The sequence below is a fragment of the Pelodiscus sinensis genome, chromosome 24, assembly GCF_052426305.1.
Source record: "Pelodiscus sinensis isolate ZL-2025 chromosome 24, ASM5242630v1, whole genome shotgun sequence".
NCBI lineage: Eukaryota > Metazoa > Chordata > Testudines > Trionychidae > Pelodiscus > Pelodiscus sinensis.
The window spans coordinates 11,993,247-12,021,217 of record NC_143075.1 but is presented as its reverse complement, the minus strand read 5'-3'; the positions used below and the strand labels follow the sequence as shown (position 1 = coordinate 12,021,217).

Here is a 27,971-nt window from a genome sequence, read left to right as displayed (position 1 = left end):
GTGCTTAATTTGGGAGATAGGTGAGTAAGGTTTGGACATCCACATTTGAAAATTATGGCCTAGCTGCCTGGTACTGGCCCACAAGGTCATGATGAGTCAGTGGCAGACTTGGGATTTGAATCTGGGAGTCCTGTCTCTCTAGTCCAGTGTTTCTCACCTATTTGCCATTGTGGGCCATACATCTCTCTGGGTAATGTGGGCTACCTCCAGGCAGCTGCAGAGCCATACAGGTAATATATTACCTGTATGGCTCCGGGGCTGCCTCATGGGCTGCAGCAGAGTGCGGAGTGGGCAGCAAGCAGGCCGGGAGTCGAGAACCACGGCTCTAGTCATTAGTCCCAGGCAGGGGGAGAGGAATCCTGGGGTTATAACTTCAGGAAACAGCAGGGCCATAATGAAGTGTGCAAGAGCCCAAACTAGAAAGACAAAGAGGTCACTGAACCAGAGGTGCCTCATAAAGTGCAATATAGCTTGTGTGTGCACAGTGACACATTTTTCAAGGGATACATACAAGGTTCGAAGTGGGGAATTGGGAAATGCAGTTCCCCTAGTAAAAATATTCAGCTAAAATGAAGTATCTATGTCTACGGGAAGAAATTAGTATTTTATGAAATAGAAATTTCACCCACTGAAACGACCCTCTGTCCCTTCTTCACCAGTGATTTTAAACACGCACGGTCTGTTTTCAAAATGGAGACGTGTAACTAGTGGTGTCCCCCAAGGGTCTTTACTGGGACCAATACTGTTCAACATACTCATAACCAGGGCTCTCCAATTTTCAAATTTTTCAAATTCTCTGAAAACATCCACTCAATGTGCAGCAGTGGTTAAAAAAGCAAACAGAATGTTGGGAATCATTAGGGAAAAGGTAGATAATAAGACAGAAAACATCATATTGCCTTTGTATTAATCCATGGTACACCCACATGTTGAATACTGTGTGCAGATCTGGTCCTCCCATTTCAGAAAAGACACAATGGAATTGGAAAAGGTATAGGAAAAGGGCAACAACAATGACTAGGAGTATGGAACAGCTTTCATATAAGAAGAAATTAATAAGACTGGGACTTTTCAGCTTTGAAAAGAGACAACTAAGTGTGGGGATATGATAGAGGTCTATAAAATCAGGATCGGTGTAGAGAAAGTAAATAAGTACTATTTACTCATAACACAAGAACTAGGGGTCACCATGAAATGAATAGGTATCGGGTTTTAAACAAAGTATTTCTTTACACAAAGCACAATCAACGTGTGGAACTCCTTGCCAGAGGATGTTGTGAAGGCCAAGACTATAACAGTGTTATAGAACTAGATACATTCATGAAGGATAGGTCCATCCTGTCGTTTGCTGGATGCAAAACTGGGCTCTGAAGCTTCCCTAGACTTTGTTTGCCAGAAGCTGAGAATGGCCAACACTTATAATAATCACCTGATTATCTGTCCATTCCCTCTGAAACACCTTGCATTGGCCACTGTCAGAAGACAGGATACTGGGGTAGACAGACCATCCCAATATGCTCATTCTTATATCCATGAAGTGCACTGGCCCCTTCTTTCACAGTGAGATGTGGTATTCAGCCAACCAGTATAGCCAGGGATGTGAATAAGGGGTGGGAAGATGTTACCAGGTGTGGATCTTTGGAGAGGCAGCACAGAGGCTGTGTTTTGATGAGCCATGCTGGCTTGCTGCCATTTTACTTTATAGAAAGCATGGCTGTGGCAGGTGTTGGTGACAGGAAAACAAATTCTGCACGGCTATGTGACAAAGAGACTCCTGAGTAAATGGAAAAAGGGAGTCATATGTTTCTTGAAACTGATGAAAGACAGAGTGAGTGTGTTGCTCCTAAGAGCCTTGGGAACTATCCTTTATAGTTCCAAAGGTCACAAGACAACCTGGAGGACTTGGCAGAGCATCAAGGAGAATTCCATTACGTGCCCGCCGCCCCGGTATTTTTCTCCTTTCCCATCCCTTTGTTAATAGTGATTGGCCTGGACCAAACCCCCAGAGCTTTGGGCAGGTTTCAGTCTGGATGCTGACTGCACAGCTGGCCCCAGGGCTCTGTAATGGTACCAACCAACATCCCAGATCCAAAAAGTGCACGCAATTTAGCTGAGTTTAAACTTGGCGTCCTTAGACTCATAGACTCATAGACTTTAAGGTCAGAAGGGACCATTATGATCATCTAGTCTGACCCCCTGCACCGTGCAGGCCACAGAATCTCGCCCACCCCTCTTAGAATAATCCTCTCACCTAAGAGGGGTGGGCGAGATTCTGTGGCCTGCACGGTGCAGGGGGTCCTTCTTTCTGGATTTCTCTGCAGTCAAGGAACATTCCACTGCATCCACTTTCTGATACCATAAGAATATAAGAACGGCCGTACTGGGTCAGACCAAAGGTCTATCTAGCCCAGTAGCCTGTCTGCCAACAGTGGCCAGCACCAGGTGCCCCACAGAGGGTGGACCAAAGCGATTTGTCTCCTGCCATCCTTCTCCAGCCTCTGACAAACAGAGGCCAAGGACACCATTTCTATCCCCTGGCTAATAGCCTTTTATGGACCTAACCTCCATGAAATTATCTAGCTTCTCTTTAAACTCTGTTATAATCCTAGCCTTCACAGCCTCCTCTGGCAAGGAGTTCCACAGGTTGACTACACACTGTGTGAAGAAGAACTTTCTTTTATTAGTTTTAAACCTGCTACCTATTAATTTCATTTGGTGTCTTCTAGTTCGTCTATTATGGGAACTAATAAATAACTTTTCTTTATCCGCCCTCTCCACACCACTCATGATTTTATATACCTCTATCATATCCCCCCTCAGTCTCCTCTTTTCTAAACTGAAAAATCCCAATCGCTTTAACCTCTCTTCATATGGGACCTGTTCCAAACCCCTAATCATTTTAGTTGCCCTTTTCTGAACCCTTTCCAAGGCCAAAATATCCCTAACCCTAACCCATCCTTGAGGGCACTGGGGGGTTGGATGGGATTTGTGGTGTAGTCTGCAGTCCCTTGTATAACTGTATTGTGCAAGATGGGATTAGAGAGGTGCCTGACTAGTGACATTAGGCGGCAGAGGCTAAGTCCGTTCAGGAACAAGAAAGTCAGAGAGGAGCACAGTGTTTGTCTGTATCTAGCAGGCACAAGAAGCTACATGCTACAAATTAGGTGTCTCTCTGCCAGAAGGGGTGCTACAGGGTTGCCTTTGGTGACCCCTCAGCGTTGCTCCTTGACTATCTAAGTGGGAGGTGGCTTTTGAGAACTAAGATGCCTCCCTTGACCTGAGAAGGGTTTGGGGGGTCTCTGCAGGACACCAGCTCTTGGTTTTCTTTGAAACTATTTTTTGGAAGTGTCTGATAAGCAAAAATGCATGCAACAATGCCGCTTGCTTTCACACTTTTTGTTTTTTAAGTGTGCTCATTATAACTGCAGGATTATGGCTGCTAGATTTCCAACATAAACTTCCTATTTTCATGGGTTTTGCTCAGCAGGGAGTTTTAAAGCATAATTTCCCTGTGCCGGAGTGGTGGGTGGGCTGGGATTTTGTGTGTGTGCATGTAATAAATACTTCAGTTCAACAGCAATATAAGGGATGTTCCCCAGCTTGTTGGTTTCCTAAACTACAACAGGGTGTCGCTCTAAACTTGATGAGGATAGCATATTTCTCTCCAGCTCTGTTACAGACTGATGGCAAGAGAGGTTGTTTTAAAATACTCTGCAGGAGGAAGCCAACTCCTATTCCACCACAAGTAACAATTAAACAGAGCCCTGATGCCGCCACATCATGATGACACCCCTTCAAACAATCGTGAGAACTCAGGCTGGACATTTGAAGCACACCTGCCACGGACATGGTAAATGCTACGCCGTGGACATTAGCAGTGGCGGCCCGTCAATACAGGCAAACTAGGCAGTCACCTAGGGCGTCAAGATAAACAGCCGTTGAGGGCTTTGGAGGCGAGGGCACCGATTGCGCGTTTTGCCTAGGGTGCCAGTTGCTGGCAGCTATTCTAGGGCCGCTCCTGGACATTAGCATCGCTTTGAAAAGATCGGTGAACCCACCAGTGCGGCATTATCATGAGACATGCCAAGCACTGAGTCATCAGTAACTCTTGAATTCACAAGCAAAATGCAGGACAATGTAGCACTTTAAAGACTAACAAGATGGTTTATTAGATGATGAGCTTTCGTGGGCCAGACCCAGTGGGTCTGGCCCACGAAAGCTCATCATCTAATAAACCATCTTGTTAGTCTTTAAAGTGCTACATTGTCCTGCATTTTGCTTCAGCTACCCCAGACTAACACGGCTACATTTCTATCACTATTCTTGAATTCACACTGTGCCCTTATGCGTGTGCTGCTCCTGCTCTGGCCCACCCTTATAAATCCTCCTAGAATACAGGACTATGTGTTGCTTGCAACATATATATGTGCACAGGGGTGCCCTGAGCATATATCATTCCATTATTGAGAGATACCATTGGGCCTCAACAGGGCTGCTTACACTTAGCCATAATGGCAAGGGAATGCATTCTGTAAGGATAAGTCAAATTCTCTGTGGTATCCAGCATTCAGCTCCACTGGAGTTTAGTGCACACGTGCCCTTTGGAATACACATCTGGCTAGAGCCCCACCATTCCTCCTCTCCCACTAACAGCTCCAGAGCAGGTATTTGGCATTCCAAATATCTAGGACATCATCTGGGAGAGAAGATACGGGGCTTCCACTGTGGCCACAGGAGTGATTGGAGTCACCATACAAGAAAAGCGTGCGGAGGGGGATCTATAAATCTGAAGGCCAGGTCAGCACGCTGTAGTGTGTTGCAGAGTGTTCTATATAGAATTGCGGTTCCGAATCTGGGTAGTGATCTGTATTCCTTATAAGCTGAGTGCTTGGGTGGCCACCCGAGAGAGATTCAAATGCCACCAGCTGATTAGCAGAGCACTCTCAGCCTCCCACAGAGGGCAACGTGTTTCAACTGATGGTGCACATCTTCAAATGTTTTGGTACACGTAGCAAAATGTATTCTGCACATTGATGGAAAAAAGTGAGAAGGAACATTGGTGGTAGCCCCTTAATGAAGAGCTGTGGCAGCAGGAAAAATGAAGAAGAAAGCAATAAGAAACAAGTAATTTACATTCCAAGCAAAGACTCATACCAGTGTAGAGGGAAATTTGTGCCAAGTCCAGATTCCCCATTCCAGGCTCCACTCTTCAAAGTGCAGGGGTTGATCAGCCCTTTGCAAGTGCAGATGGCTCAGGTCACTGCATCATGTAGTGCACCCTTTCTGGTGATGCCTTCTGCGGGACTCTGAAGTTGAGCAGGCAGTGTCGGGAGGAATTTCTGGGACATAACCCACGGAGACGTAATGGTGTTGACTCATGGCTGTGGCGCGTCCTGCTGGTCACTCGGGGAATTAACTCAGTCCTCAGCAGGGCACCCCCTTCTGGCTGGTGTCTCACGCACTATCACTCTGCGCTCTCTCCACACTCTAATTCTGGACTCACGTCCCTCCCAGGACCACAGCGTCCTCCTCAAGACACTGCTCTCTGGCAGTGCTCACTGCTCCAGTTGCTCACCCCTTCTGGGGGTATCGGCAGCCCTCAGTCTCACCCTCTGCCACCATGGCCAACTGCAGCCCCAGTCCAGCCTCTCCCCGCAGGGGAAAGCCAAAGTCTATAAAGGCCACTCTTCAGTGTGGCTAGGTGCCGTGCAAGGGGGAAGGGAAGACCTAGACCTGCCCACCACTTTGGGTTCCAGTCCAGTGACCCTCAGGTAGCAGCCTTGTCCTGCCCTCCTTCTCTTCCTCCTGTTCCCTAAGCTACTTCCCCATAACCCCTTGCACCTTCTCAGTCCTTATATCAAGGTCATAGCTTGGGAGATATCAGACCAGAGCCTCCTTCTAGCTCCCCTGAGTCTGCCAAGCACTGCTCTGCTCTGCTCAAGGTGCTTCACCTTCTCTGGGAGCTTGTCCTCCACCAACACTGGTCAGGACCCAACTGCTCTCTGCCAGGCTGAGCAGCTCTTTATAAACAGGGCTTCCCCAGTAAGCCACTTTCTCATTGACTCCTTCTAAGTCCTTGCCTGATTGGCCAGGGCTCTGGGCAGGCTTCCCTCAGCCTCTTTTAACCCCTTCTGGCCAGAGTAGGGCAGCTGTCCCACTACAGATGCACTGAAAGGCGCTGACTGTTGGGCCACAATATGAAGAAGATCGAGAATTTTGTATGTGGAATTTGTGTGAACTATGGCATATGCCAAAGTAGTGGTGACCTCAAGAACACCTGCTCCATGCCAGGTCTCTCAGAAAAAGGACACTCCTGCTCACAGAACCTTTGTCAGTGTGGTATCTTTAAGTACATCCTCATGCTTATCACATTCCATCCATAGAGCTCAAGGTATTTTAGGTGGGTAAGTATCCCAATTGGCAGATAGAGAAACTGAGATCTGCTGATCGGAGTCCCTTTCTGTAGCCATGGTACCTCCCCTTCTGGATGTCAGGAAGGCTATGTCTAGACTGCAACGAAAAGTCAGAAAAAGACACGCAAATTGCAGTTTGCAATTTGCGTATCTTTTTCCGCTTTTCTTTCGGAAGAGGCTTTTCCTAAATTTGGCCCGTCTACAAGGGGCCAAATTTTGGAAAAACCTCCTCTTTCGACATATCCCTTCTTCCTCATACAATGAGGATTACAGGGGTGCAAAACAACACATCCGTTTTTTGGTAATTGTTCCCAAAAAGCGGTCGCGTTCCTTGGACGTGGCATAGCTTTTCCGGGATGCCTCTGGTATCCCGGAAAAGCTCTGCAGTGTTGACAGCTGAAGAGACGCACCCCTTTTTTTCCTCAGCAGTTGGCATCAAACCTCTCTGCCTTTGATTGGACCTTGTGTAGGACTCATAATATGGCCGACTGGCACCAATGCACAGAGGGTGTGTGCGTGCTGATACTTGCCTCTTGCTCTTCAATGGTGATGAATAAATACTCTTCCCATGCTCACCGCCCCACTGCATGTGTATGCACACACTACAGCCAGCTGGGTTGTTCACTGAGATGCACACACATGTGACCGTCTCACTCGTATTCCAGATGGATATCTGACAGAAGCTGGCAGGGTGGTGGAAGCTTGTCATTTGATGGCTCCAAGCACCGCTTTCATTAGAAATGTAGTTGGTGGATGGCAGAGTTACCTGCCTATCTCCACAGGCCATTGCATATATACAAACACAAAACAGTGCATACACCTGCCAGTACCGAGGTAGGGAAGGGGTTGTTACAGAGCAGGCTTGTGTAATTAAAGACAGAATAACCGCCTTCGCTGCTTCTCTCCTGCAGCATAAAATAAGATCGAGACTCAGGGGTTGGCTTCTGGCGATCTCGCCGTGGCAGCATGAAAAATGAAGAGGAAAGCGATAAGAAACTAATAATTTATGTTCCAAGCACAGACTCACACCAGTGTGGAGGGAAATTTGTGCCAATAACTCCTACTAACTCAGAAAGGCATGCAATCTTTTATTGCACAAATTATTAACGACCAGAAAATAAATGACTCTGTAATCAGATCGGTGCTGCCGGCACTTTTAGTTTCTTCTTTTATTTGTATAAATTCTGAAGGCAGTCCGCCCATGAAGCTTAGGCAAGAGGAACTTTTTTTGGCGGATTGCCCTGCCTGACAACAAAACAGATTGTTAAACAAAGACAAAGCAGGAACATCCTGGTATCTCCTCTCCTATCCGAGGTGGGTTTGCTCAACAAACATGCACTGGCCCCTGGAGCATTGCATGGGGCAACTACACAGGGAACCTGGATTTAGAAGCTTCTTTTATTTTGACAGAGGCAGCCAAATAGCAGGGCTGACTCTTCTAGTTAAATAAGCTCAGGGAAGGTCACGACCCGCCACCATCTTGTTACACCCCCTCTCCTTTTTCAGACTCCTTCACTCAGCTTTTCTAGAGTTCTCAGGTATGTTTTGTATTCTCCGCACTCCTGTTCTGTTTATTTAGCATTATTAACCAATTGGCTCAGCACCCACAATGCTTATTGAAGGCAGCTGGAGTCGTGGGTTCTTGGCATCTCTTAAAATCAGGCCTTGGTGACTTTAGGGCACTCGTTTCTGGGCTGGAAGATCTTAGATGCATCAGGGAAATGAAGAGTTTGGTTCAGTTCTGCATTACGCAAGTGGAAGTGAATCCTGGTTCCTTTTCCCTATCACCAGATGTGCAAGTCCCATGAACGTTTCCTGAATTAAACGTTCCTGAACATTTGAGAGATTGAAAAGGAACAAAACAGGTTCAAAGCAAAAAAGGCAAAACAACTTTTTGGAGGATTTGTTCACACTGCTGAGGGCTCCCTGCTATGTGTGTCTTCACCTGTGGTGTCTAGAAAGGAGGAAGTGTTCAGTTCTGAAACTGGATTAGCTATGGGAAATTTGGATTCATACCAGAGCTGGGGAAAGGGTCAAGTTGGACAATGCCAAAAATCTAGTCAGGTGTTCTGGTGAGATCTTGGCTCCAGAATGCAGAAATCTGGTGAGATCAGTTGATGGCATGATATTTCCATCATCCAGAATTATCAGCCTTCTCATTCACCTATCAGTGCTCATGAGATTTCCACCATCTTGGGTTGCACCAGAACTGGATTTGGAAAACAGGTCTCTTTTGGCATTTCTTTACACTACTCTGGAGATGGGGACCTAGAGAACAGTGGTTTTTCTAGCTTTCTAGAGAGACAGCATTCTTTAGTAGTGGACTCCTGTGTATTCTTTATTAACCATTCAGATCCTACCACAGTACTCAGCATGCAGCTGTGATTGGTTTAGTATAAATACCTAGATTAGTTTAGATAGATCCATTCAAGCTATTTATTATTTTAATTATAACCGCGCCTAAGGGCTGCAGCTGAGCTCATTCTCCCATCATACTCGGAGCTGTGCAAACATCTTGTAATGACCATTTCCTGTCCCCGCACTACTCCTGTATGTCTAATGTCCCATTTTGCCCTTGACATTGAGATGCCTCTTGTAAATGAACCTAAATATGGATGAGCAGAGGTGGGCTTGAACTGAAATTGTGGCCTCAAGCTGCCTGGAGCCCCAGGACAACATTGGCTCCAGATCTCATCTTCTCTGTCACTGTAACATTCTGCACCCCCACCCCCTGGCTTTGTGCCCTCCCAACTTTGGGATAGCTTGAATCTCAACCTGAAGTTTTGCAACCCATAATGGGCTGAACCAACACCTGAAATGTGAAATCTAACCCTATCACCGGATCTTTGAGGATCTTGAGAATTTTGCAGCTAGGAGCTGTATCCATTGAAAAAGTTTGCTCAGTTCAGATGGACCAAATGAGGCCGTGTGTGCCGGTAAAGCCTTACTTGAACCCCAAATTAAAGGCATAAGAGGGGTTCTGGAGTGCACAGGACTCCACATGTGGAGTGAATTTCACTCTATAAGTATCAAGGCCATTGGTCTGCATTTTTAAACCCCATATATTTTTCATTTGGGGTGTGGATAACCGGCCAGAACACTTTTGTCTCTGCAAAGTTTGGATTTTCATCCTTCTCCGCCCCTCCTTCCCCCATTACATAGTCTGAACCATTTGATCCTGAAAAAAAAAATGTTCCCATTGTTAATTCAGCCCATTTATTATCGGCGCAGTTTCTCTGATGGATTCATTCAAATAGGGAAGGAGGGGGAGATTTGCTTTCTCTCTCGCGCTCTCCCTCTCTGGGGGGTGTTTGTAAAGGAGACCACAGCAAGGCTGCAATAATGAAAAATGTGCAGATTGTTTCCGGGGACTGCAAGTGTTTTATTAAGGCAGGTTTTCTTAGACTGAACGTCCAATCACCACAGACCCATGAAACTCAAATTGCCTTACAGCTCTCTCATGAACATACTTTTAATCTCATTGACCTGTCGTTATACTACAAGACATAAATTCAGATTTGGAGATCTTATGTTCAATCATAAATTGGGCTGGCAGACTTCCGATCAACAGAATAAAACTGTCTCCTGCGAGGTGGGTTTTTTATTTGCCAGAGCTGTTCCAGCAGACGGAGCAGAGGTATAGTCAGCTTTTCTTAATAAACTATCATTAAAAAAAAAAAAGTAACTTGACTGTGAAATGCCTAGAAGAAGGAAGGGGAAAAAAATAAGGTGATGTTTAAATAATGTTAATGGTGGACATAAACTTAGAGAATGTGGGAAATTCTGAATTAGAGATGGGATGCCAGCTCTCGCCACCAGAGAGAAATGAGAGAAAAATGAGCAAGCGTGCAAGTGAGCGAGCAAAGTACCATTCAGCCCTCCCTGTGTGTTTTCTGCGGGGAGCACTTGTATCACAACTTTATGGATACTAATTCCATCCCCTCCTTCTAGAGTCCTTTTCTTCCTTTAAAAATAGTGCTTTAAAAGAAATGCGGAAATTGTCTTGAGTGATCTCTCTCATTTTATGCCGTTTTATCTAAATTCAACAGGGAATGGGGAGTCCGTGAGATCTGTTTGGGTCGATGGAAGTTTGGATAAAGGGGAAATGTTTTTTTAGCCTGTATGTTTATCATTAGGTTATGTGGAAGGGTCTCCCTGTTTAAATAAACATTTTCATGGTAGAATCTTTATGAACCCGATCCTGCAAAGTGCAAAACATCTTCAGTGTGAGAAATTTACCCCCAGCTTTTCCCAGGCCCGCTTATGAATACTGCCATTCCCGACAGCCAGTTTCCATTGCCATCAAGGGGAGTGTTCAGAGCTCGGCTGCTGCAGAACTAGATCCCAGCTAGTTTTTATTCCCCCTTTATAGATCACCATGGAAGAAAGCCCCTTGGGTGAGCTACAGCTGCTGACATTATCTCTGGGCTCACTATATATTGACAATACTCTTTTGGTTCCTGTTTCAGCCTCACCCACACAGAGAACATCCCCTTTTGACTGGGATCTTGGATACAGACACCACGTTTCGATTGTTCCTCAACTGAGTGCTGGCTAATATAGGCTTTTGGGGTTTGTTTTTAAATAAATAAATGTGACAATTTAGCATTCTTACCAAGTGCTAAACTGGGCTCTCCTTTTTATCCCCAAACAGGTACAGCAATAAGCAATGCAGTCTCCTTCCCCCACCTAAGATTGACCTGCCGTGATCCACTCCAGGGTTAAGAGGGTAAGTCAGTCTCCTTCCCCTTCCCCTTCCCACTCTTGGTGTCTCTGCTGAGCTGGAGGGTTCCTTGGGATGATGGTTTTGCAGTGTGCAAAGTGTGCTGTCCTTTTGCATGCCATTGATTAATAACTTTTGTGTAGGAATCGAGCTGTCAACCTTGAGTCGAAATACGTATTTCTATTGCCTTTGGGCAAAGGAAGTCCCATGTGCAGATGGGAGGGACATGCTTATCTTTGTTTTGGTGCTGTTCGTAGACTGTTAAATACGTGCATATTTTGTTCCTTCTCTTGACAGTGAAGTCTGTGCCCAAAGTGGGTCAGCCATCCCAGTGGACTGAGGCTAGATTCAGATACCTTTACTTATGTTAATTAGCACCTTACTCCATTAAGAGTCTCACTGGTAGAGTAAAGTAGTGCTCAGTGGGATCAGAATCTAGCCCTGTTGTTGAATGTTGAAGTTGTAGCTAGACAGAAAATGAACTTTTTAAATTAAATATGGTTCCCCTTGCTCAGATATAGCCAATCACCAGGTACTAACGGGCCAAAAAAAAAAAAAAAGCCTTTGATTTCCTGAATCATGGCAGTATATGTACATTTTGTGGAAGGCTGGTCAACACTTGAAGTTATGTCTGTGTGTGTAAAGTGGGTTCTGCAATGTTCTGGATAGTGATCCTTTGAAGATGGAAGATGCACTGGACAGGTGGGGTACGTTTACACAGCAGGGCTAACGTCGAATTCAGCTGCGCAAGTTAAGCTATGTCAATTGCATAGCTGAAGTCAAAATAGCTTAACTCAGCTTTTGGCGCTGTCTACGCAGCAGGTAGTTGAAGGAAGAACACTCTTCTTTCGACTTCCCTTACCCCTCGTGAAATGAGGGTTACAGGAGCTGGAGTAAGAAGTAACTCCAGCTCACCATTATTTTGAAATAAAGGCATGTAGTGTAGATGCACTCTTAATTATTTCGGAATAACATTAGTTATTCCGAAGTAACGCTGCTGAGTAGACATAGCCATAGTGAGCTGCTAGTTCCCGAGTTCCTCATATAGACCACTCAAGTTCTAAACCTTGGGACTGACTCTTTGCTTGGGAGGGTGGTTCAGTCTCCCTAGTTAAGATACAGGGAGATATAGGGTAAAGGAGGCAGAAGAAATGGGTTCTATTCTTGGCTCTGCCGCTGAGGTGGTATGGGGTGATTGGCTAGTGGTACTTCCCTACCCCACAGTCACTTTTAAAAATGGCGGCGCCCGGGAAGATGCAAATGAAGCCCGGGATATTTAAATCCCAGGCTTCATTTGCAACTTCGAATGCCTACATTAGCCACCCTAGTTCGAACTAGGGGGCTAGTGTAGACATACCCTGTGAGATCTTTGGATGAAAGCATCCACAGGGGGTAGATGGACGGATGTGACAAGGGAACCCATACAGCTGAGTGACTGAACCCCCTGCTTTCCTCATGGACCACCTATCCTATCCCCTTTAGAGGAAGGTCTGCCAAAAGCAATGCAAGCCAGCCCTTGCGGGATTTCCTGCACCTCAGAATGTTTTCCTGTGGGTATTTCCATGGGAGAGTACAATGGAGAGACAATTCAGTGTCATCCCTTCTTTGCTGACATGCATCAGGCATCTGCACCTCATTAGTGCTGCCCATCAGGACACTTGTTGGTTAGCCCAGCCAGGGATCACATTATTCCCTGATGGGTGATGTATGTGGCAACACTTTAGACTGGGCAATCAAGCACACTTGGGACCCCTGAGACACCAAGCCCCATACCAGCTTCAGGCTCCGCCCCTTTCCAGAATCAGGCTTGTTGCCTGTAACAATTTCACACCAGACATTGTGTAACTCAGAGGCACTGAGAAGGAGAGTGAAGTCTGTTTTACAGCTTTAGCGGTGGGGCGGCGGGCTTTTAGCTTGTGCTCTAGAGGTACATGGTTTTAGCCCTTAAGGTTGCAGGTTCAGTCCCTCCTGCTGACCACTGGCTTTACAACTGGATGAAAGAGAAGTATTTCTGGCTCCATTCTTTAATGGTTTCTCTCCCCATGGCTGTTATTTGAAGGACTCTTCTCTCAGTGCTCGGGGATAGATGGACTCCTAAAATATATAGCCAATTATACTAGCAGAATGTGTTCGGTTTCATTCTGGTGCAAGTTATGTAGTGGGGGTGGGGAAGAAGAAGGAAGGAACTCTGGAAGGAAACCCATAGCAACTGAAATATAAGTGTGAGGATTAGAAGCCCCCATAAATATACCTGACTTTGCCATCACTGTTAATTAAACACAAGTCATGAAACACGGGCGCAGAGTACGTCAGTGACGAGGGGCAGCATTCCGAGATGGGAAGGAGGAGAAAGTGGGGGGGGAAGGTACCTGATCGCATGGCCCAGGGCTGAGATGCAGAGCACAGCAGGGAGGGTTCCAGGCAGGTGGGGAATTCAGTGCGAGCCCCTTATAGCAGGGAAAAGGGGATTCGCCAATCAGCTATTAATCCCTCCTGGTTCATTCTCTCTCCTCTTCATGGGTTTAATTAACTGTCACGCTTTATTGCTCTGCTGCTTCTCCCCTCTTGTTCCATTGAGGTGATAGGAACGCACAGGCTGATGCCAAGGCCCTGCTAGAGGGGAAAATACTCCTGCCCCCTGTAAGCCCAGTCCCAGGGCTCTGCTCCCAAGAACTGTGGCTTTCTCTGGGCCCTATGCCAGGATCCATTCCCCCTCTGGAGCTGGTACCAGACTTCGGCTCCCATGAGTTTGTCTGCCTATTCCCTTCAAGATGTGCAACCAGGATTAGCTCCAGTTGGTGTGGGTGGTCGGGTCTCCCCTCCCCTCCCGCCCCCGATCTGTGAGGCCCAGAGGGCCCATGTCTTGCAGACCATGATGAAGTATCGTGTTAATTACATCCTCCCGTAAATAGCTGCCTCGTTTTCTCTCTCTCTCCTGCTTCCCCAAGCACTTTCCATTCCTGTCTCTGATTTTCCTTTGGTAATCTCCCTGGCATGTACTCCATCAGTACTCCTGTGGGGCTTCTGTAGGTAGGCTATAAAGCCCATAGTTCAGCACTATCCATCTAATATCTTCTGGTTTTAATCATAGCATTTTCCATTTAATTGGGAAGGCAGGCACACTTTGCATATTAATACAGCACAAGCCAGTACCTCCTAACCAGGATCAGCTTAGCTGCTTGGGATGGGCTGTACAGTAACTTATCAGCCGCAGGACAATCCACGTGGCACAGTCTCACCTGGGCTGATTAGTCCCCTCCTGATTCCGGAAATAATCATAAACAGCGTTTGCAAGCCACCTTCTTCAAATAATCTGTGCGGTCACATCTCTGTCTGTGTCCCCATTGTTTCCTTGGATCACCACAATGCAGGTCTTGTAGTGTATTCAGGACAGCAAGATATCATTCTCCCCTTAAAGCAGGGGGGAGGAACCTAAGGCCCAGGGGCCGTATGCAGCCCCTACCTTGCCTGGATCTGGTCTCTGAGGTTCAGGGCCCCCACCCCCCACAACCACACACACATTGAGGAGCCCGCACTGGCACTCCAGTCCTACCGCCAGCTGTCTGCAGGGCTGGAGCACACAAAATCCACTCACCTGGGTCCTCCTGAGGGGCATGTGGGGATTGTCTGTCTCCTTTTCACTTGGGGGCCCTGTCATTTGCAGGTTTCGGGGTTTTTTGCTTGTCACTTATGTGCAGCCCCCGACTGATTTTTCTGTGGATCAGCGGCCCCCGACGCAAAAAAAGGTTCCCTACCCCTGCTTTAAAGCTGTTGTCTGTGTCAAGCCACCTTCTTCTGCACACAGTCTTTCAGTCCCTTGAAAAGTCCGATCTTTCTCTTTTTCTCAGGTTTTTATAGTGTTGCCCAACACCATAACATCTGAGTCCCTTCCATGGAAAATCAGTAAACGTAGCGAAGTCCTTAGTGGACTTAGAGTGCGATATGGTCAAAACTCTTGTTGTAGAGTGAGTTTGTTTGTTTGTTTTGTTTTAAGTGGGTGGGAGGGAAGTTTTGGAAGGGGGAGACAGTGGCATCAGTGTTGTGTGAATGCTGTTCCTATGGAGGAAAAGGCGTTTTTAAAGAGGGCAGAATATACCCTCTACAAAGAACTATTTTGTTAACACTGTCAAATGGCTTGGCTGCCAGAAAATAACTTCCAGGCCACAATCTAACGCTACCCATTCATATTTGCCTCCCACCTCTGCATGGGGTTTGCTTTGTACAGGACTTCCTGGCTGATAGTTATTATGCAACTGGTATATTATTGGCATTACAGAAGCAATCACAGTGTGTCCAGAAAGAGGACGAAGGAACTGTCCCTGCCCCAAAGAGCTCATAGTGCCTTGAGATGGGCCCAGGTCACAGAGTTCAGATGCTGGCAGAGGTGAACGGAAGTGGGGGTGCCCTGGTGCGCAGCTCCGGCAAGAGCTGGCTGAGCTGTGGCAAAAGCCAGCACGGAGCTATTGAAAGAGCTGGCAGGGACCTGGGTTGCAATAGGACAGCACCTGTGAGAAATTGTAAGTTACTTTCATCCTTGGATCCTGGCCTTATGTCCCAGCTTCTCTGATGGTCAGGGTGTTTGGTTCAAAGGTTCCCAGGTCTGCCCAGCTTGAAAGGAGCCTGATTTGCTGAGTTTGGAATGGGAGCTGCACATTCCCAATATTCAGTGGCGTTCAGATCCAGAATCTTACCTGTCCTGTAATTCTTTCGATGGTACTCATCTGGCCCCCACTGCTGTCGAATTCTGAGTATCTCACATTCTTTAATGGATTTACCCTCACAACACCCTGGTGAGGCAGGGCAGTGCTATTATCCCCTTGTTGCCATTGGAGAACTGAGGCATAGAGAGGGGAAGTTGGTGGTAGAGCAGGAAATTGAGCCTGGATCTCCCAGGTCCGAGGCCAGGGTCTGAACCACCGGACCTTCTTTCCTCTCTCTTTGGCTCTTGATAGTCCCATTAGACATGTTCCTAGAGAGAGGGGTGAGAGAAGAGGAAGCGACATTAGACTATAAACCGAGGTGGGCAATAAGCAGCCCATGGAGTGAAGGAAGTTCACCAGGGTTAGCTCCTGGTGGGCCACCAGTGCTTTATTCACCTGTTTGTCCACAGGTATGGCCGCTTGCAGCTCCCATTGGCCACAGATCACCATTCCCAGCCAATGGGAGCTGCAGGCAGCGGCACAGACCGGGACATTGCTTCCCGCAGCTCCCATTGGCTGGAAACGGCGATCCATGGCCAGCAGGAGCTGCAAGCAGCCCTCCCTGCAGATGTTCAGGAGAATAAAGTATTGGTGACCCACCAGGGGCTAAGCCTGGCAAACTGCTTCTGGCTTGCTGTAAACTCTCTGGGGCAGGAATTTCATCTTCTCACATGGCTGTGAGGCACCTAGCACATATAAATAACAGCAGCTGGGCAACTCTTTCCCTTATGATTCTCCTCTTGTGCTGCCTTGCCCTCTTCCCTTCTGTTAAAATGGTTGGAGCGACAGGATGCACCTGGGGCATGCAGCAGCAGAGCAGGTGTGCCTCCGCCGGGCAAACCGGGAAGGGTGAGCAACTGCCAAACAGTGAATTAGATGTCTATAGCTTGGCTCCCAGCTACCTGGAAGCACAGGATGGCAGGGAATGGGAGGGGCCTAGAGGTGGTGCTGTCTGCTGGCAGTGAAGAGGCAGATTGTCACACATTGCTCTGTACCTGTCATTGTAATCAGCTGATCTAGGCGTGAGGTTGACAAGGGCCAGTGGGTGTTCCAGTCCTTGGCTTTGCTGTTGCGCTCTTATTCTGTGCCTCCTCCGAGAGGAGCAAGGATAGTTTAAAGTAGTAAACTGGTGAACAAGACCCTGCATTGCTCAGTCTTGGCTCATCTGGGGGGAAACCATTTGGAGTAGAGACAAAGCAACGCTCCCAAAGTTAGTTTTCAAGGGCCACAGGATAATGCAGACAGAGACACTGAGCAGAGCGGCTGGATTGGGCTGGATTACAGATCATATCGACTGACCAGGTGATGAGACATCTTCATAGTCCAGGAATATCCAAGTGTCTCAGCCACTCTTGTTCTGAGCTTGACCGAGCTCTCTTTGCCTGACAGACTACCAGCATCTATAAAGGCTGCCTCCTGCACTAGTGTGGCCTTGTACCTGGCTCTGCCAGGGCTGGACCTGAGTGTGCCGTCTACCCCTTGCCATGTAACACACGCAGGCTAGCTCCCAGGAGCACCTGGGGCGCTGCACATCCTGACCTCATGTGAACTGTTGCACTCTGAGAATTTAGCTTGTTTAGGTACCCCGTGTACCACAGAGTCAGGACATGCAGATGGGTCCCCAGTTTAACGTGCAGGGGAAGAAGAGATCGGCTGTGGGGGCGGGAGGAAGCACAGGTCTTTGAGGACATGGAACTGTGGAGGGGTTTGGTGGGGATCAGAAGAGAACAGGAAGTTCTTAAGTAGTAGGTGGTCTCTGGTTGGCCCCCTAGTAGGGATGTTAAAATGCATTTAATTATGTAATTGTGTAACCACTGAAAATGTCAACGGTTACATGCGGGGGAAAAGGGGGCGGATGTCTCCCCAGAAGCCACCTGCCCTCCTGTGCTGCTGCCTCTGTATCAGAGGCAGCAGCATGGGGAAGAGGGCTGTGTGTAACTGTGCATATTAACCAATGAGCCTGGATTCATCGCTGGTTACACTTTCACATCCCTTCCCCCTACCCCACTGCACCCTCAGTCCTGCTTGTGAAAACTCTATGTCCAGTCCCAGCATGCCTCCTCCCATGGGCCCCTAAAGCTTTGTTTTCTGGGACTGCCATTTCTACTGATCAGAAGCTTTTTGTGTTTGCATTGCCACTGTTCCACAGGAGGAATGGTCTTGGGCAGAGGGCCGTGTGGGAGGTGGAGAAAACAAACCCTTATCGAGGTAAGAAGTGAAATCTGCAGAGAGAAGGGTGTCCAAGCTCAGCCTGCCAAGTTGGAGCGCTGGCAATTCTCGGCAGTTTGTTGTAGCCAGGACTGAGGATAACGGGCTGGGATAGGTGAGAACTGAGCCATTTGCAGGTTCAGGGACTGACGAAGAAGAGGGGCTTTGAGGTATGTAGGCAGAGCCGTGTGTGGGGAGCAATTTCTGGTACTAGTCGGCCTGTAATTCACTTTCATGAGCACTAAAAATGACTTATAAGAATAGTTTTGAACAAAGAAAGGAGCAGATGAGAAAAAACCTCTTTGGAACACTCTAGCTCAGTGATGGGCCACCTGGGCTCGTGAGTGGGCTGCATGAGTGGCCCTCCTCCATCTCAGTGAGCTGCAAGATTGTTGTAACAAAGATGGTCTCCCCGGATAGAGCAGTTTTGCTCCCTGCACTTGCGTACCTAGAATTTGCAGGGGGTGCCAATGGAACTGTAGCCGGGCTTTGATTGGATGCAGAGGGAGCACACGGCTCTCCCAGTCAATGTTGTGTGCAGTCAGCATCCACCTCCCTTCACGTGGCCTGGCTTTTCGTGTGTGTCACTTTAGTAATAACAGTAGGGAAAAAACGACGCAGACTGAAACCAGCAGAATGTGGCAACCCTGCACATGGACAATGATAAACAAAACGTCTTGTGGGTCATGCATAGAACCCCAATGATCCCTTGTGGGCCGCGGGTTGCTCATCGCTGCCCTAGCTGCACAAGCTGGATCCATCCGTGGGTTAGGTTCCCCATTTCATGAAACGGGCTACTGAGCTCGCTGATTGCTCAGCTTTAACAAAACGGCTGCACTTCACAGAAAGCGCCGACCTGCCCCCTCTATAAATATCAGCGCTTTCATCATTTCCAAAGCCTGCTTATCTCTAGGCTGAGTGATCACTGTGTCCTGTTCGGTGGTATCTCCTCCTATGCTCTCCCCCCACCTACCCACCCAGCATTTTTTGCTTGAGATCCAAATTGTGTTCATCTGTCTATTGGCCTGATTCTATTCTATTGTAGTCAAATGAGGGTTAGTAGAGCCCAGTAATTTGCAGTGACTTACATCTACTTATTGTGGCCTCCTGGGATTTGCAACTCAAATTCTATTTCTTTTTATGGGCCGAGGGAATTAAAGAATGTTTGAATTATGCCCCTTCCCCTGGTCGGCAGCGTCCCACCTGTTGGCGCTAGCCTGGTGTCTGTAGCACCTTCCGACTCGGTGCCTGGGTCCCGTGTGGCTGGCGGCTCCGATGCTGGGGCCGAGCCAGGCTTGGGCCTGACGACTCCCTCTCTGGCTGACGGGTCGTCGGCTCTGGAGGTTGGGCCCTGGCTCCTGCTCTGTCGGCTGTCTGCCCCGACTGAACAGGACTGCAAACCTTTATACCTGGGGCCTCCTGGGAGCATGCCTAGTATGGTGGCGTGGGCACAGCCCTTTCCGCCCCCTGAGCCAGGTGGTTTCCTGGGGCTGGAGTGTGGGGCGGGGCCGCCCCATCACACATCCCTACAGTTGAGTTTAGCTGCTGGGTATCCCAGGTGAGGCAGGCCTGGTCCTTCTATTCACTGTATTGTTTGCCAAGAGGTGTATTTGCATCTTACTGTGTGTGCAGTAACATAGTCCTTAGAGTTATTCTAGAGCAGTTATCATCAACCTATTTGCCATTGTGGGCCACACATGCAGCTCGCTGTGTGTTATGTGGGCTGCATCCAGACCTTATATAGATACCATCTGTATAACCCTAAGGGTGTCTCAGGGGCTGCAGCTGTGTGCAGCTAGGGCTGCTGGTGGAGAACCACTGCTCTAGGGAGTAGATACCGAGCCAACAGGTAAAATGTTTAAATGCACCTACACTACTTTTGATAATGGCTACTCATTATAAATTCCAGAGGTAGCTGTTTCTCAGGGAATAAGTCTGCACTAATAGCCTACTCACATCCCAGTATTGGCTGGGCTAGAAATCTGGTGCTTTCAGCTGAAGCTTGTGGGCTTCCCAATACCTGTGGGGGAGAGAGCTGGCCGTGTGCTCATCCCCAGCAGCCGGTGGATGTACACACAACATGCCTTCAACACTGAAAAGCATCTGTTTGATACATCGCAGTGGGGACCAGAGACTAATGTTCCTGGCACACAACAACAAGCAGGCATACAGAATGGAGGATGAAGCAAAACGGCAGCTGCTTTTTTAGGGGCTCTGGTTTGCCTCTTTCAGAGAGCTCACAGATTTTTGGACTGTGTGACCAAATGAATGTTAATGCATGATGGTGAGCATTAGAGGGGCCTCACATGAATGTTATCCACAGGGCTCCAGTGTATGATTAGAGTGTTCGTTTTGCATAGATATTGGGGAGAAAGGCTTAGGGGGCAGATAGTGCAGAGAATGGGGTATCCGGACTCCTGGGCTCTCTCCCATCTCTGCCATGGTCTAGCTGTACATCTTTAAAAGATTCACTCTTCCTCATATCAGTCTGTAAGGCTGAGATTATCATATTTCTCTTCCTCCATCCCAGGGATGTTTTGAGGCTTATTTAACTAAGGCTTATACGGAAGTGAGAGCGCTTTGGAGGAAAGTTGCTTTAGGAGTTGCAAGTATTTGTCTTACTGCCTAGAAGTGCAAAGTTTATTATTTTTAAGGCGAGGAGGGGAATGAAGATACATTATTGAGGTTCTCCAGTTAAACAGTTCTGCTCCTGAGGGACCATGGAACGTCTCACTCATGGCCGCCTCTGGAAGACCAGAAGAGGGGTCCAAATGTTCAGAATCACTAACGGTCGACGAGGCTGTGGTTTTTAGAACAGACAAAGATACTGTGAGGCTTTTCTATAGCTGCTGCTGAAAGAAGCTAACGTGCACATGCCACTAATGGACTCTCACGCTTTTGAAGAGTCAGTGCTGGAAGGGGATCTGTTAAAGGCAAAATAGCCGACATCATTGGCATTGGGCCTGTCATGGGCTAGCCTGGTGCTCTTTATCAACACCAGGAATCAAGTGTCTACTCCTTTATTGAGAGTTTATGGGTCGGAGAGATTAAAAAAACTCTCACTGGGGAATTTTAGAATACCGACTTCTCATAGTCATAGCCCTGTTCTATGTCCAATTTCCCCATAGAACGAAAGGTTTCATCTCTCTCCTTTGGTCCTTGAAAAGCAAATGTCTCCCAAGCCTGCTTAATGCTTTGCCACATGATGGTGTTGGAGTGATACAAATACTGTGCAGATTTTCAGGGAAAAGGATACCTATGGGGAGCCCATGAGGAACAGGCAGCTAGATCATTTTTGTGTGGCACCCACATTCCTAATTACGCACAAACACTGTTATTCACTGCAGCCCTGGATCTATTTTTTTATATTAATATTATCCTGGCAGGAGACGTGCTTCATTAGGGGAGCGGAGCTCCTAAGAAGAAAGGGGAACAACACCACCAAAAGGATATAACGATATAAAGTTATGTCAAAAACCTTCACAAGGAAAACAGCTGACGTTGGAAACAGCAAGCATTAAAAATTCAAAACAGGTTGGGAGAGGGGTAGGAACGGAGAGATGGAGAAACAAAATACATACACGGTGTGAAAAATAACACTGACTGGTTTTATTTCTGTTAATAATCATTGAAAATATCTTTTTCCTTGGATTTCAGCGAAAGTCATCAGTGATTTAAATATCCACTTGGTAAATGGATAATCCATCCAATCCCGCTAGCCACTGCCTGGGTAACATGACCCTACTACCAACTATCCAGTAATTGGGAAATTTGACCCTCCTTGCTACTGAACTATAATTGGGTAGCTCAGCCCAAGAATCATTTTATGCCTTGACCTCCACTGCTACTCATACACAATGAGGTAATCCCAGCTCAGGCAGTTAGGCAGAGTTTCCCAACACACCCAGCTGCCTGGGATAATAGGGTAAACGGATGGATCACGCTACCCAAATTGCTGGATAGCCAACTACTCCTGGAGACTCAAGAAGAGCCAACCAGCTGCAAGTGGATGAATCAGAACCTCAATTTTATGTACCCCAAACACACCAATGAGGAATTATCCGAACCATTGATCCAAATGGGGAAAACAATGATGGAAGGACGGTGATGCTGATGAAGAACAAGTTGAAAAACATTCTCATTGCAATGCCTTCAGTGCTTTGGAGTGGCTTGAAAGACAGGAAGAAAACGAGGTGATGCACCAGAGTGCGATTTAGACACGGTATCAACTGTAATGGTGGACTTTTTTATGGGCTCCTCAGTCTCCAGTCAGTTTATAAAATAAGGTTCTGTGGTGCTTGGCTAGTCTGATGGTTTAAGAAACTGTGAAACTGGCGCTCTAACTGTAAGGAGTGGTGTGAGAGGCACGGGATAGGACAACTGTATGGGAAGAGATGCTCTGTGCAGGCTCCTGGTAGGATGAGTTTGCCATCTGTGCCAGTTCTCTGCTCCCAGCTGAGGTTGAAGGGTTCTTCTGGAGGGTCTCTTACGTATATTTATTTCCTCATTTAAATATTTGTAACCAACAACACCTTCCTACACCATATAACAGAGGCTTAATGCTCTAGGTCCGGTCCCCAGAGGGTGGCTGTCCCAAAGCCTGTCACTGCAATTAGCACTAATTGACCCCCTTTGCCAGCCGTCTTGTTAGAGAGGCCAAGATCTTGATAGATAATAAAGTCCCTTCCCACTTTACAGCAGGTCTGTCCAAGTTGGGGATGAGGCACACTGCCAGGGCAATGCTAGGGGAAGCTTTTTCTGCTGCTACCCGAACAATACCTGGGTAATGGGTGGAAAGAACCTTATGTCACCACTGCCATCAGCCTAGCACATTTCACCTGCACTAAAGTCACATTAAAAATTCAATAAAAGCCCCACCAGCCCACAGAGGCACAAGGGCACGCAAAGATGCTTCCTGTGTGGAGGCAGACCCCGTGATCACAACCTGTCATGGTACTGTATTTACCTGCTCACAGGGTGGGCCAACAGATGGCTGTGGCACAGTGTCTTGGTTACATGGAGCGTGGGAGTCTGGCCTCGCTGCTCATCTCTTATATCAGCTGTTCTCCCATTTTTACAAGGCTTGTTCATGCTTCGGTAATTAAAGACTTTTATAGACTTTTTGCCAAACCTGTTCTGCCCCACCCCCGTTTTGGGTTCCAAGTGCAGTTTAAAAACAGAACAGGCGGTTAAAAATGATACAAGTTGCCAGTGAAAGGGAGGGGAACCAAGCCGAAATACGTAAGCGTTCTCTTGCCAGGTGGTCGCTCATTGGCATGGCCCACTCCCACACTCAGACAGCTCCAGATTACAAAAGGCCCACAGAACAAAGGAGATAAAAAGCAGAATCTGCTCCTTGTACACTTTGAGCTTTGTTGCATTAGAAGTGGCAGTGGCAGAGCCATGTTTAATAAATCCTGGGATTCGGGGAGTGCATCAGACTCTGCATGCTATTAAAACTAAGTGCCCGATGCTACTGTCCTTTATTGATCTATATCCATCTGTCTGTCTCTGACTCTTTTGTATTGTACCCATGGGGCACTAGGTCCTTTATTCTGTAGGAAAATCAGATCCCTGCCCCTCACAATGTACAACCTGAAGTCTTTCTCCCTCTACCCCCACATGTTCATCCCTCATCCTATCCAAACAGATATCCCCATCTTTTATGTATGTTTGGTGTATGTGTGGAGGGGTGTCATGCTGGACACACAATTTGGTTTCTCCCTTTTTGTTTCCTTGCAGCACATGCCATGGGGTTTTTCTTGCCTCTGTGCTGCAGCTTTGCCTTCCCAGTGACATGGGAATGGGAAATGAGAGCTGCCCAGGTAACAGCATTTGAAGTTCCCCTTTTTGCAAGTGCATTGTAATCGTAGTGGAATGGGGTGACTGGAACACTAAGGCTATGTCTACATTGGCGGGTTGTTGCGCCAGAAATATGCAAATGAGGCTAAGCGTGGAATATCGCCACGCCTCATTTGCATACCTAATGAGCTGCCATTTTTGCAGAAGAGGCTCTTGGACCAGAAGAAGCGTCTACACTGCCTCTTCTTGTGCAAGAAAACCCCTCTTGAGCAATGCTGTTATTCCTGAAAATAATCAGCATAAGGGCATTGCGCAAGCGGGGTTTTCTTACACAAGAAGGGGCAGTGTATATGCTCCTTCTGGCGCAAGAGCCTCTTCTGTAAAAATGGCGGCTCATTAGTTATGCAAATAAGGCTCAGTGATATTCCACACTTAGCCTCATTTGCATATTTCTAGAGCAACAACCCGCCAGTGTAGACGTAGCCTAAGTCTGTGGATTCAGTTTCTACTCTGACAGTAAAGCAGCGCAGCCTCTAGTGTTATGAGCCCAGTGGCCCCTCTGGGCATGATCTCTAGAGGTGATCGGTTTTTAGTGTTCATCCTGCAATGACCTTTTCGAGGGAAACAGTGGCCAGCATGGTGTGGGAGTTATTTGAAGGTGCTGGTGAAAGGGATTGGTTGTGAATTGTGATAGGTTAACACCTGTTCCATTAATTGTTTACATGACATAAGGCAACACAAACTAAAGGGGAAGTCTTTCCATACACTGACAGACACAGTAGCTGTGTCAATTCATGACGCCTGGGTAATATAATACCTGTACATATTTAATTTCTGTCTTTCTATGCTGCAGCCAGAGGGGAGGGGAGAGGGTGTGGTGGTGGAGTCAAAATATTAACCACAAAAATTGTGTGTGTGTGGGGGGAGGAATCTACTTTGAATCTGCTTCTCTTTGCATGTGTGTAGGGACTCTTTCTCCACACACACACACAAAATTCCTCTCTTAATATTAGTTCTCCTTATCAGTATTTGATTATGATGTAGATCCCTGCCCCCAAAAGAGCTTCCACAAGGTATTGCAAGACAAGAAGGCAGGTGTTAGGGCACAAGCAGAGAGCTATGGCTTTCTGCACAAGCACCAATTTTAACTTTTTTTTAAAGCCCATAAGGAACCCCCTTTACTGGTTCAAAAGTGAGTGTGGAGGGTCAGGATTTGCTCACACTAGCCCCTACTCAACCAAGAACCATGAGTAAGTCCTAGGGCCCTGTTCTCTTGCTTCATGAGATCTGAGGAGTGGCCAGTGGTGTCCACGGGCATTGTCTCCTGCTGTGGGAGACCAGGGCTGGTATGTTTTTTCTCTCTCCTGCTTATTCTTCTGTATCTAGCCTCTGATCTTTCCTTTTGCAAGAGATTTATTTAGTGATGGCGTTTTAAAGCCGTGCTCGTCCTCCTCCTGGATGGGAAACACCTTTTGTTGGAGTTCTGCTCTTAAAACCATTTGCTGTTCAGGCTGGAATATTTTTTATGGTGACAAATGTGTCATTCTTCAGATCTCAAAACGTCATGGGGGAAGAGCAGCGTCACATTTTGAGACTAGGGGTATCAATGCCCACCATAAATCGAAATGGTGCATTTGCACTTGCTAGTTGTGTTTCTGTCTGTGCCCGAAGGAAGAAAGGACAGATTTCCACTCACTTTCTTGGCATGTTGGAGCTTTGGTTTGTTAACTGTGCTGCTTTGTCGGGGAAACTTGCAGAGATGAAGGGTCAGCTCCCTCTACTCCTGGATCTTTAACATTTTCTCTCTTCTCCAGTTGCTCAGTACTGTATCTTAGTTCCCCAAATCAAGCAGCTGAAAGAAGGAACCTGCTGGACAGACTAAGATGGGATTTTCCAAGGCGCTTTAGGGAGTTAGAGTCAGCACATTAAAATGATAGTTTAGGGCAGGGCTACTCAATACGTGGCCTACGGGTCGCATGTGGCCCGTGGTCTGTTTGTTTGTGGCCCGCAGTGCAGTCTGGGTTTACGTGGTGCTCATCACGTGGCCTGTGGGTGGGATCCTTTGAACATGGTCTCCACTGGGAACACGCTCCACAACAGCGAGTCAATATGATGGTCTTCTGTTGCTATGCGTTTTAATAGCTAAATTTCTGGACTGTCATTGCTCACTAAGGGTACGTCTACACTACATGCCTCTGTCGGCAGAGGCATGTAGATTTGTTTATTAAGCAAAGGTAAATAAAGCCGCGATTTAAATGATCGCGGCTTCATTTACATTTACATGGCTGCCGCGCTGAGCCGACAAACAGCTGATCAGCTGTTTGTCGGCTCGCCGCTAGTCTGGACGTTCCCCCTGTCGACATCAAAGCCCTTTGTCGGCAGCCCCGTTATTCCTCGTGGAATGAGGTTTACCGGGGCTGCCGACAAAGGGCTTTGATGTCGACAGGGGGAACGTCCAGACTAGCGGCGAGACGACAAACAGCTGATCAGCTGTTTGTCGGCTCAGCGCGGCAGCCATGTAAATGTAAATGAAGCCGCGATCATTTAAATCACGGCTTCATTTACCTTTGCCTACAACCCTAATCTACATGCCTCTGCTGACAGAGGCATGTAGTGTAGACACAGCCTAAAAGTGCTGTTATATGGGTGGAAATTGGGTAAATACTGTATTTTATTAATAGCAGCAGAACTGACTTAAATGGGGCCTGTGTGTTGGGTAGTCTTGCCTTAATCTTTGTATTTATACCCATCATTGTGAAAGAAGCTATTTGCCTGTCTATGCAACCACACGTAAGTTGCAGCCCTCGGCATGTGCCGTGAGTATCATTGTGGTCCCTGGGGCTTTCAAAGTTGAGTAGCCTTGGTTTAGGGGTTTCCCTCAATCAGCTGACACGTGTTAAAACTACAACTGCCTTCCCTCCAGTGAGATTTTCAGCATGTTAAAACATGCCTGTTTTCCTAGTGTGGACATTACATAAGGCACTTTTGAAAATTCTAATTCCCAAGAGCTGAGCACCTCGAGAGTGCTTTGAAAATCTGTCTAAGCCAATGCAAGCTGTGGAAAGTAGAGGAGGGAAACAATCCAAGAACATAGGAGAAAGTGACCCCTCGCCTCCCCTGAGAAAATGACATTGTTTCTTGAGAGTCTGGCCCACTTTCCCCTGAGGTTTTCCTTTTGTACCCAGTCGGCTCAGTGATCTGGTCTGCCAGCTCAGCCTGAGAGAGCCCACCAGCTGTCCCTGGTCACAGCTGCTGCCCGCCTGCCTCCCGTACTTCCTCATCCCTGCCATACTGCTCTGTTGCCGCTAATGTCGAGGGCTTTTCTCTGCATGTGCGCTTTGCTGGCAGAAAGTATGCATTTCCCAGAGATGTGATGTTTTTCACGGCAAAGGGAATAATTATTTTCGTGTTCCATGAGATCCATGCCAGTCCTAAAAATAACATCTCTACCTCCCCTTTTACTGGACATGATTTATGTCAGGAGTGGGGAACCTTTTTTGGGTCAGAGGCTGCTGACCCACAGAAAAATCAGTCGAGGGCCACCAAAACAAAGCAAAACCAAAAAAAACCCCCCAAAAAACCCTCACTGATGTAGCCCCCAATTGAGGAGAAAGAACTCCCCATATTCTCCTTACACACCAGAGCCAAGGGGGGCCCAGCCTAGTAGATTTTGTGCTTCCAGCCCTATGGTGGGGCAGCAGGGGGGCTGGAGTGCCAGCGCAGGCTACCCAATTCTGGGAGGGGCCCCTGTGCTTCCGGGGGCTGCATCCAGGCAAGAAGGGGGCTACATTCGGCCCTTAGGCCTGAAGTTCCCCACCCTGAGTTACGTGATCATGGTGTAGACCGTGACAAATAAATTGGACTGGGTACTTTTTCTTGAGCAACGTGGAGTCAGAGGAAGGCCATGAATATTGCATTGGGACTAGGGACATGGCAAGGAATGACGCAAAACGCTGCCTCATGTCATAGGGAAAACTGAGTCATAGGGGTTTGAATTTTGCAGGAATGATGCATCATAGCATGTCGCCCTTGTAATAGGCTTGATCTTTGATGGATGACCAAAGAGGTACGTGATGTTGGCCAGCCCATGAAAATATGCCATTGATGGATCCAGCCGGTGGGCAG

At 47.4% G+C, this 27,971-nt stretch overlaps 1 protein-coding gene across 1 annotated transcript in view; it reads left to right on the top strand.

Moving 5' to 3' along the window:
- SAMD11 (sterile alpha motif domain containing 11) overlaps positions 1-27,971 on the top strand; it is a 397,470-nt gene that overhangs the window by 135,876 nt on the left and 233,623 nt on the right. Inside the window, exon 8 of the mRNA XM_075906866.2 lies at positions 11,068-11,142. The gene's annotated coding sequence lies outside the window, so the exon portion shown is untranslated. The remainder of the gene's footprint in view (positions 1-11,067; positions 11,143-27,971) is intronic.